General features: G+C 41.2%; 1 protein-coding gene and 1 non-coding gene across 2 annotated transcripts in view; both read right to left on the bottom strand.

The window, feature by feature from the left end:
• Ano2 (anoctamin 2) overlaps nt 1-9,806 on the bottom strand; it is a 336,055-nt gene that overhangs the window by 144,781 nt on the left and 181,468 nt on the right. The window lies entirely within an intron of this gene.
• On the bottom strand, nt 6,447-6,553 carry LOC129678600 (U6 spliceosomal RNA). Its single transcript, XR_008720410.1, has one exon. It is a non-coding gene; the product is annotated as a U6 spliceosomal RNA (small nuclear RNA).

Below are 9,806 nucleotides of genomic sequence, written 5' to 3'. Positions count from 1 at the left end.
TAGATAGATAGATAGATAGATAGATAGATAGATAGATAGATAGATAGATAGATAGATAAAAAGACACACAGATTGTTGGAAAGGGAAAGGAATTCTAGCTATAAATCCATACAACTCCAGCTTTTCTGGCAGAAAGAACATCTTCAAAAAGTGGCGCTCAGAAACCTGGATATCAACACGTAGAAGAAGGAAAGTAGGTCTCTACCTCTCACCCTTATAAAAACTCAACTCCAGATGCAGCAAAAACCAAAATGTAGGACCAAGCACCCTAATGCTACAAGAGGAGAGACTAGAGGTTGTGCTTTCACAGGCAGGCACAGGTACGGAGTCTGCATACAAAGACTCTAATAGAACAAGATGTAAGACCAGCAAGCAACATGTGTTGATCTCGTGGAACTAAAATGCTTCTCTATAGCAAAGAAAACTGCTAATTGAGTGAAGTCGCTGCCAACAGGATGGGAGAAAATATTTGTCAGCTATACATCTGATAGACAGTAACTAGAATATACAAGGGGCTCAAAAACAACAAAAAACAAAAAAAAAACCCTAAACTCCAAGAAAACATACAACCCAATTTAAAAAAAAAAAAAAAAAAAAAACCGGGCTGTGACTGAACAGAGAATTCTCCTAAGCAGAAACACAAATGGTTAGAAACACACTTTTAAAAGTCTTCAGCGTCTGAAGCCATCATGGAAATGTAAATTAAAATTCCTTTTAAGGTTCTGTCTCACCAGAGTCAGAATTGCCGCCATCCAGAATACAAATGATAACAAGAGCTGGTGTGGATGGGGTAAAGAGGAGACTCTGGAGACTGCTGATGGGGGCACCCACTGATGCCCCTCCTTTAGAAATGAGTACAGAAATAGAACTACCATACACTCCAACCTCGCCACTCCTTAATGTATACCCAAAGGAATCTAAATCCTACAGGGACATTTGCCATCCATGTTCATTGCAGTTTTATCCGCAACACCTAGGAAACAGAACCAGCCTAGATATCGTCAACTGATGGACAGATAATACAAATGTAGTACATACACACAATGGAATGCTATTAAACTGTAAATAAAAGTGAAGTTTACAGGTGAGTGGATGGAATTACTGAATGAAATTACAGTGAGCAAGATAACCTAGGCCCACAAAGACAAACACCACATGCTCTCACAGAGATGTGGAACCTACCGTTGACTCTTTAGTTTTGTGTGTTTAGCTTGGATTGTCTATGGAAGCCAAGAAAGTAGAAAGAGGCATTGAGGAGATTTCCTTTAAGGAAAGGGGGATATCTCATAGGTAAAGTTAGCGTGGATTTGGGGGATACTGGTTGTGGAAAAGTTCAAACAGGAAAGAGAGAGGAGGAAATGGGGAGATGAAGGGGAGGACAGGAGAGAGATAAATAAAAGGGCTATGAAAAAGCCACCTGGAAACCAATCCAGTTAACTAATTAAAAAAAAAAACATAAAGAAAAGTTTGGAGGCAAACACTCATAAGGCTAGATAATGCTGACCATAAAAGTAATAAGTTCCTAAACAAAAACCATAGTGACAGGTAAGGTGTATCTCCATATGAGTTGTTGGCCAGCCATGCCCCAGAGTACCACAAAACAATACATGCTCTTGCCATTCTGCCACCAGCACTAGTTGATAAGGCCTTTTTGCTGAAAATACCACACACGTGGATTCAAGTTATAGAGAAATCAAGCCGAAACTAGGCTGAAAAACCTCTTTGCTTCCTAGCTTATAGAGTGCCATATGCCACTATTCAGACTGCTGGGAGAACAAGAGATCAGATTTCTTATCTAGCTGTGAACTCGTTGAACTATAATTCCAACTTCCTAGGCAAGGTGTGCCCACTGGTACAATGGTGGCATTACTATATTGCAGGTAACCAATGACTCCATAGTTATCTGAGGCCCATTCCACAAGAGGCAACCCATGCCTATGACTATAAACCTGCTAACATTCTTCTGACTGTCGTGGCAATCATGAATCCACAACAGCTGTGCTCACTAGCACTGGGTCTGAACAAATGAGTCTGTCCAGGCACTGTGGCAACCAACAGATTCGGAAAGAAGAGGAGGGGCAGTATCCAGCTGTGTAGCCCCTGGTGCTCCCTTCAGGGTTCTAGAGAAGTAGTTGTGTAGCCACTGGTATTCCCTCCAGGCTCTAAAAGGTAGTTTCAAAGCCAGGGTCATGCAGATAGTCCTAGTAAACTCTGCAGGGCGCAAAACGAAAGACATAAATATAGCAAAGAGATTTGCATGGAAGAAGTGGGGCTGACAGGGGTGGGAGGGATATGGGGGTTAACCAAAATGCATTATGAAGAAGTATCAAGTTGTCAAACAGTACATTTGTTAATAAAAATAAATACAAATATAAATATAAGGTTTACCTATAGCAACATGTAAAACTGTATTGAACTCTGTGTATAAAGGATCAGTCCCAAGTGTGAGGGGCTCATGCTTCCTGAAGGGGCCAGCCAGGAACTGTGGAGACATCATAGATGGCTGCCTCTCCCCACTCACTGATTTATAACAGCACGTCCCTCCCCCAGATCCTTCTTTCCTTTCCCATTTCCTACCACGGGAATTCTTAAGAGGTGACAGTCAGTCAGAATGACCTGTTGCCTTCTGACAGTTGAACCCATCTCACCACCATCTCCAGCCCACATTCCACTGCCCTCACAATTTCACACTGCAGAAGAGAATGTCTCTTTGGTGGCTAGTCTCTGTGGCTTGCAGGATCTCCACCAAAGACTACATTCCCCAGCCCTCTTCTTCCCTAGGTTAGTCATGTGGCTGAAGCCTACCAAAAAGTGAAAGGGCTGAGGAATTCAATTCCAAGTTCAGATCCTTTATTACTTCTAGGAAGACACACACATCCTATAGCCAAACACAACTGACTGTCCTTTTTTGGTCCCTCTGTTCCATCTATCTCCCTGCTTCTTTGGGCAACCATTTCTTTTGCCAGACCTTCCCTGTGGAGATGGGCCCATAGGTGAGAAATGAAAGCCACACCCCATGAGAGATGACAGAGGATAGTCACACAGTGAGAAAGGAAAAGAAAGAAGAGCCAGCACCAAAGTCAATCATTTAAAAATGAATAGAAACAAACAGTAGTATATAGAATTGCCAGCATTTAGTAACACGTCTACTCTATAAGCTCCACGTCAGCTGTGAGTGACACTGTTGCCTTGTCCTCCTCACCAGCAATGAAGATCTCAAGAGAGAAAGGACAATTGCCCTAGGATCACAAGACTTCAGACCTTACCCACTGAATTCAAGGATAGGTCTGAGAAATACAGGTACTGATCCTATCTCAAATGTCTTTCAGGTTAGGCAGCCATCGTCTTTTAGTGCATAAAGCCATATAAAAGAAAACCATGGTTCGCAGTTTCCTCAATACTGAAAGAACACAGATACTCTGATCAGAAAGATGAGAAGCAGGCAGAAATGAAAAGATCTCAGAGACGAATCCATCCTCTCTTCTCTAAGGCAATCTTTGGCAAACTGAGTCTTTTTCTGTGTGTTCATGTCTCTGCCAATGGGAATCCTTCTTTATCCCCAAGAAGAGACTAAAAAACTCTACTCTATTTTTGAACCTCACATGGTTATTAACTATTTTCAGAAGAGGGTTTAGGGGAACTTTGAGCTTTAGAACATTCTAACAGTCTACCAAGAGACTGCATGAAAATCTGGACGCATACCCCCTTGGCTCACAGTGAGAGACTCAGGCAAGGCCCTCCGCCCTGTTCCCTGGGCCTCCCGCTACTGCACGCTCTGAAAGTCATTCAGCTTTTGAGTACTGTTGTCCCAGTCTTGTTGAAGGCTATACACTTTTGCATAATTTATTCCACATGTTTGTTTGTTGGGCCTGCCAGAGGCATATATCGTAAATGTTTCAATGCCTTAACTTTTGATGAGTTTTCTTTAGAAATAAGTGTCCCCAGGGTGGTACACAGAACAGTAAATTAACACCCGTCTATCCGCACACCTTCTCCTGGCCCAGCTCCCTTAGTTTCGGTGTTCCCCATAAAACATTCATGGCCTAGAACATCACAAGGCGTGCCAGGCAGGGCTGGGGGATGGGTCATGCATCCACATTGAGTAAATATTTGGGTGAAACAAGTTTCATGAGGTAACTCCCAGAACCAGTTAATAGATTTTGTTTTTAAGTCCCCCCTCCCCCTACCCACTCTCTCCTCCTCCTCTTTCTCCTCCTTTTCTCTTTCTCTCTCTCTGTCTGTCACTTATACGATTGTTCTTAACATTCTTACACAAATATTCTTAGCAGCTCAATGGGATGGTCCGAATGAGGGATTATGTGTCCATTCATAACATCAGTGGTGAGTATTCTTGCGTTTTCCCCAAATGTTTAACTCTCTAGTCTCCAATAATTTTTTCATCTCCTCACCCAAGCCAGGACCCATGGTCTGTGGCTAACAGACTTTAGAATCAGACTAATGTATTGACTGGACTCTCATGCCAGTACTCTGAGAGATGCTCTCACACCCACTTTTTCTGTGATACCAAACCTCCCACCCTCTTACCCCCACCCCCACTGCAAGCATCTCTGCTCCCTGAATCAGGGTACTGATTTCTAAAACCATACTCCACAGAATGACTTCTTGACTGACCTCTAGTTGTATTGTCCTAGTGGGAGGTTCTGGCAAAAACCTGGAAGGTGGGGCCTTGAGGGATTTGAGGTGGCTTTCCTCAGTGTTCTCTCAGCTTTAGAAGGTTTAGAAGGGTTCCAGTTCCTGTCGGGTGGTCATGACTCCAGGTTCTGATAGTATCGCTTCCGCTTCCCTTTTCATCCTTCCAGTGGATAGCCACTAATCTCTCCTTGCCTCAGTGTCCCCCTGTTTGCCTCAGCACCACATCTTCTAACACCTTTATAATTTGTTCCTTGTGTTGCGGTCCTCTCCAGGGCTCTATGTAGAATGAGCTTTGCTTTTGGGCTACATTGTAATAGAAAGTTCGTGGAAGTAAAGGACACATAGGTTGAACTCTCAGAGGGTTGACAGCTTACCTTCTCAATCTCACCACCCATATCTAGCATCTTGCTTCAACTTATAGCTCTTCCACCTTATATGAAGAAAGAAAGAGATTATACTGGCAGTGAGGGATTTTAGGAAATTGCCCCAACTTTCTAGGAAGGGGTATTCTAGATAAAGGTTCTATCTGCTCAGGAAGCAAATCCAACGAATTCTTTTACTAACAGCTCCAGACTACAGCATATTCTTAAATGCAGCATCTATCGGTGCTTATTTTCCTGAATTCCCTTTACTGTCTGCTTGCTGAATGCTGAGCAAATTCTACACACTGCTGCCCGAGCAACCAAAGTGTGACTCTGCTAAGCTTTACACAGAACCACTAGCCAGGCACGACTCTCTCTTCCCAGGTTTCCAAAAACCACTATAATCCTCCCTGCCTTTCATTCAGAAAAGCACCAAATGTGACTCCTTCTGGGGTGCAAGTATCTTCTAAGGGAGGACTCAGGAGGACCCAGGACACTGGTTCTACCACATGTAGATTAGACTGAACAAATGAATGCCCTTATTGAATCTCCATTTTCTCATCTCAGAATTGGGGACCAACAGGGTTTAGAACGGAAATAGAGTAGTACTGTAAAGCAGTAAGCACACTGAACACTTACATCATCATTATTACCATTTCTTTTATGTCAAGATCCCTGAAAGCACCTCTCAGAATAGCCATATTAATGCTATGAGAGCTATACAATGGTCAGGCCAATTGCTGAGGTGATGGGCTGATGACCATCATCATCATAACACCATTAGCAACGAAAATCCCCAACCCTCTGAAGGGAAGAGGCTTTAATTTTTCCATGTGACAAAAGGGACAAAAGAGACCCACAGGGGCTGTGCTGCATGGTGAAAGTGGTGTGGTCCATTCAGGTTCTAACGTGGAGTGTGTCAACCTCTTAGCTTCACCATGCTAACCCTCCTCAACAGGAATAAAAAGTTAACACCTTATCACAGTACAGACATGTCACTTCCAATCAGTGTCATCATGACATGATGTTCACTGTTTGTTGGGGAAATTTTATATTTTTTTAATCAATGGATATATCTAGCAACACACTTAATGTTGAAAGATGATTTTTTTTCTTCTAAGGCCAAGCATAAGACAATTCCATTCTCACTGTTTCTATCCAACAACATGTATATCAATGGAATAAAATTGACTGTTTAAATATAAATTCATTCATTTATCTTAGGCTAATTTTTATAAGAATGTCAAAATAATTCAATAGGTATAATACCACTTTAATAAGAAAGCACAGTATCCACTTGCAAGAAATTCATTTGGATTCTCTATATCAATACAAAAATTACCTCAAGTGTTCATAAACCTAAGTATAAGGGCTAGAACTACAAAATATTTCATGATCATTGAGCAACACCGAGCAAGGCAATAATTTCTTTTTATTATGAAACATTTTACAAATTTGTGTGTCATCCTTGCCCGGGCACCATGGTAATCTTTTCTGTACTGCTCCAATTTTAGTATATGAGTTGCTGAAGCGAGCCCTAGGCAATGATTTCTTACACCTGACACAAAAGTACAATCGACAAAAGGAAAAATAGGTATCTTGTGATTTAAATAATATCATCAACAAAATAATACATAAATGTTTATAAATGATATTATCTGATATAGGGCTAGCATCCCAAATATACAAAAAAAACTAATAATTTTATAATGAAAATCAATTAACATAATTTTAAAATAGGTGGAAGATTTAACTAGACAATTTTCTGAAATAGTGACAGAAATTACCAACCTCATACAAGCAGATGTTTGGCATCATTATCCATTAAGGACATGCAAATTAAGACAACAATGAAACAGCACTTCATATCAGTAGAATGGATAAAGTTAAAACACACATGGCAAATGTTTGATGTGGAAATGGCATAACCACGTACCAAAGGTTGGAATATATAAAATAAGCATCCATTTTGGGAAATAACATCTTCAAAACGTCAAACAAAAACTTAACATATTATCCATTAATCCTATTCTTAGACATACACACGCACACAAATACACACACACACATACACACACACACACATATATAAATGCATAGTAAAGTAAAATTCATTCACAAATATCCATAGCATTACTATTCATAATTAATTGGAAAATAAAGAACACCCATCAACCAATGGATGGATAAATAAAATGGACCAAATTCCAAACATGAGACATTATTTGGCAATACAAACTAGGGAGATTCGGACATAAGCTAATGACATCATAGGTCAATTTTCCCAAGTGAGAAGCTAAACCCCACATTATTAAGTGATTTCATTTACGTGAATCTCCAGAACAGCGTATCTCAAGACACCAAGAGAACATTACTTATTTTCTATAGCTTGGCAACTAGGTCTAGGGACATTTCTTTTTTATGTTTATTTTAAGGTTTTTGTTTTCCTTTGTGCTGCTTTGCCTTGCAGTGCTGGGGAGTGAACCTTGGGATGTTTCCATTTTAGACAAGCATTCCACCACTGAGCTATATCCCCAGCTGGGTACAGGATTTCTAGTTGGAACAATAAAACTTTGAAGACGTATTGCGGGGACCAGCTGCATAAATCTAGGATGGCAGTGAAAGCTACTGAACTGTACGGGTGAATTGTAGGCTATGTTTTGTTTTTGGTACTTTGAGACTAGGTCCCGTGCAGCTCAGGCTGACTTGGAACTCACTAAATATTGGATGGAGGTGACCTGCAACTCCTAATCCTCCTGCCACTGCCTCCCAAATGCTGTATGTGTCACTCTGCCTAGACCGAACAGGGTGACTTCTAAAGTATGAGAATTAACTCTTGATTTTTAACATACATATATGTTCAAAAATTTAAAAGGAAAAAAAAAAACCAAAGCAGTAGACTTCTGGAGTTAAATAGAACCACTGACTGGCTCTCCCACAAATAGCTGTGTGTTCTTAGGGAGTGCCCTGGGCCAACCTGAGCCTCAGGAAAAGGTAGTGTTTTTATCACTCAGTAGGGAGGTAGGTATGGAGAGAAGATGGAGTCTCGGGGTAACAGTTAAGTGGGTGCCCAGTTGAACCACTGGGGTGAAAGAAGAGCATCTAAGTGCAGCTAGACTTTGGTTCTTTTTTTATAATTTTTTTCTTTATTAATTACACTTTATTCACTTTGTATACCCCCTGTGGTTCCCTCCCTCCTCCTGTCCCAATGTCCCAATGCCTCCCTTCCTCCACCCTCTGCATGCATGCCCCTCCCCAAGTCCACTAATAGGGGAGGACTTCTTTTCCTTCCTTCTGATCCTAGTCAGTTAGGTCCCATCAGGAGTGGCTGCATTATCTTAGACTTTGGTTCTTAATTCTAGTCTGTTCATCAGAAGAGATGCCTTTCATAGCTATCGCATACTTCTTGATGCCCCCAAATTCTGTTCTGCACTGAGTACTGACCACAACTCTTTCCTCCCGTTCCATCAGATACCGATGCAGCGGCGTGCCCACCATCACTGTCACCCACCAATGGCTAGAGTTGTAGCGCAGGAAGAAGCATTTACAATATCACCAAAACGGAAGGAACAGGAGAACTCGGCTCCTGACAGTCGAACACAGGCCATGTTTATCTCACAATGAGCATTGGGAAACCCACTTCCTCCCACTGCCCATAAGGCATTAGATGCCTTGAGCTTTGCATCCTCAACAGCGTGGTGAAAAAGAGATGCTGAATGCTACAACATAAACATACGCATCATTCATAATGCATTCAGATGTTTTTCAATTATTCATAGTTCCCGAAAGTCATTTGACCTATCATGCATATATATTCAAGCAATATTTATATTAGAACCATAGCCTCGTTGTACACAATTCCAGCTCGTTGGCGTTCCCGTCTATGCAATTAAAATGAAATGAGTCGGGGCTGGAGAGATGGCTCCATGGTTAAGAGCACTTCCTGTTCTTCCAGAGGAAGAGCTAAGTTTGATTCCCAACACCCACATCAAGCCGTTCACAACCACCTGTATTACCCCGGCTCCTCCAGGAGGATCAGACAATTCCGGCCTCTAAAGGCACCTGTACTCACATTCACATACACACATATTTGCAATTAAAACAATAAAAATTATTTTAAAACATTCAATGGGCCACAGGTCAATAAAAGTTATATGTGATTTCCATCAAATGATCCACTGTGTACTGTTCTAAAGTGAGGGGGGAGAAGTTGCGTGGAGTTGCTACAGCTGACAGAACACGGAATACGTGCTTCGTGATGAAGGTGGCCGTGGTGATTAGTCTTCTAAAACCAAATTAACAATTTCTCCAAACAGTTGATGCTGTTGGACCCTCTTTTTGGATAAAGGAGGAAAAAGAAAACAGGCCCCCATCCCTTCTGTTTCTCTCTCTCTCTCTCTTTCTCTTAATGCTAGTATTCTGGGCTCAAAAACACCACATTCTTCTGTTTTGGTGTTTGCATAAATTTGCATGTTAACATGAATGGTTGCAACTTAAAGAATGTAAAATATAATGAAATTTGAATTTACATCCAGGATGAAGAAAAGACACATTGGAAAAACAACAGATTTTCACTTTTGTTGATTTTTTTTTTCCAGAAATCAAATTTAGGAAAGACATAAACACACAGTCTTGATTTAAAAGCAGGGTGGCACTCAGAGACAGGTACTGCCAAGGAAGACCTCCCTTCACTCCCCCCCCAAACACACACACACACACACACACACATACACACACACGTCATGCATATTGACAAATCACAGCACTTCTTTAAGCTCAGAACATGCTTAA

This window comes from Psammomys obesus, unplaced genomic scaffold (genome assembly GCF_907164565.1).
Source record: "Psammomys obesus unplaced genomic scaffold, mPsaObe1.curated_primary_1811, whole genome shotgun sequence".
NCBI lineage: Eukaryota > Metazoa > Chordata > Mammalia > Rodentia > Muridae > Psammomys > Psammomys obesus.
The sequence above is the reverse complement of the archived record's forward strand: the minus strand, read 5'-3'. Positions and strand labels throughout refer to the sequence as shown.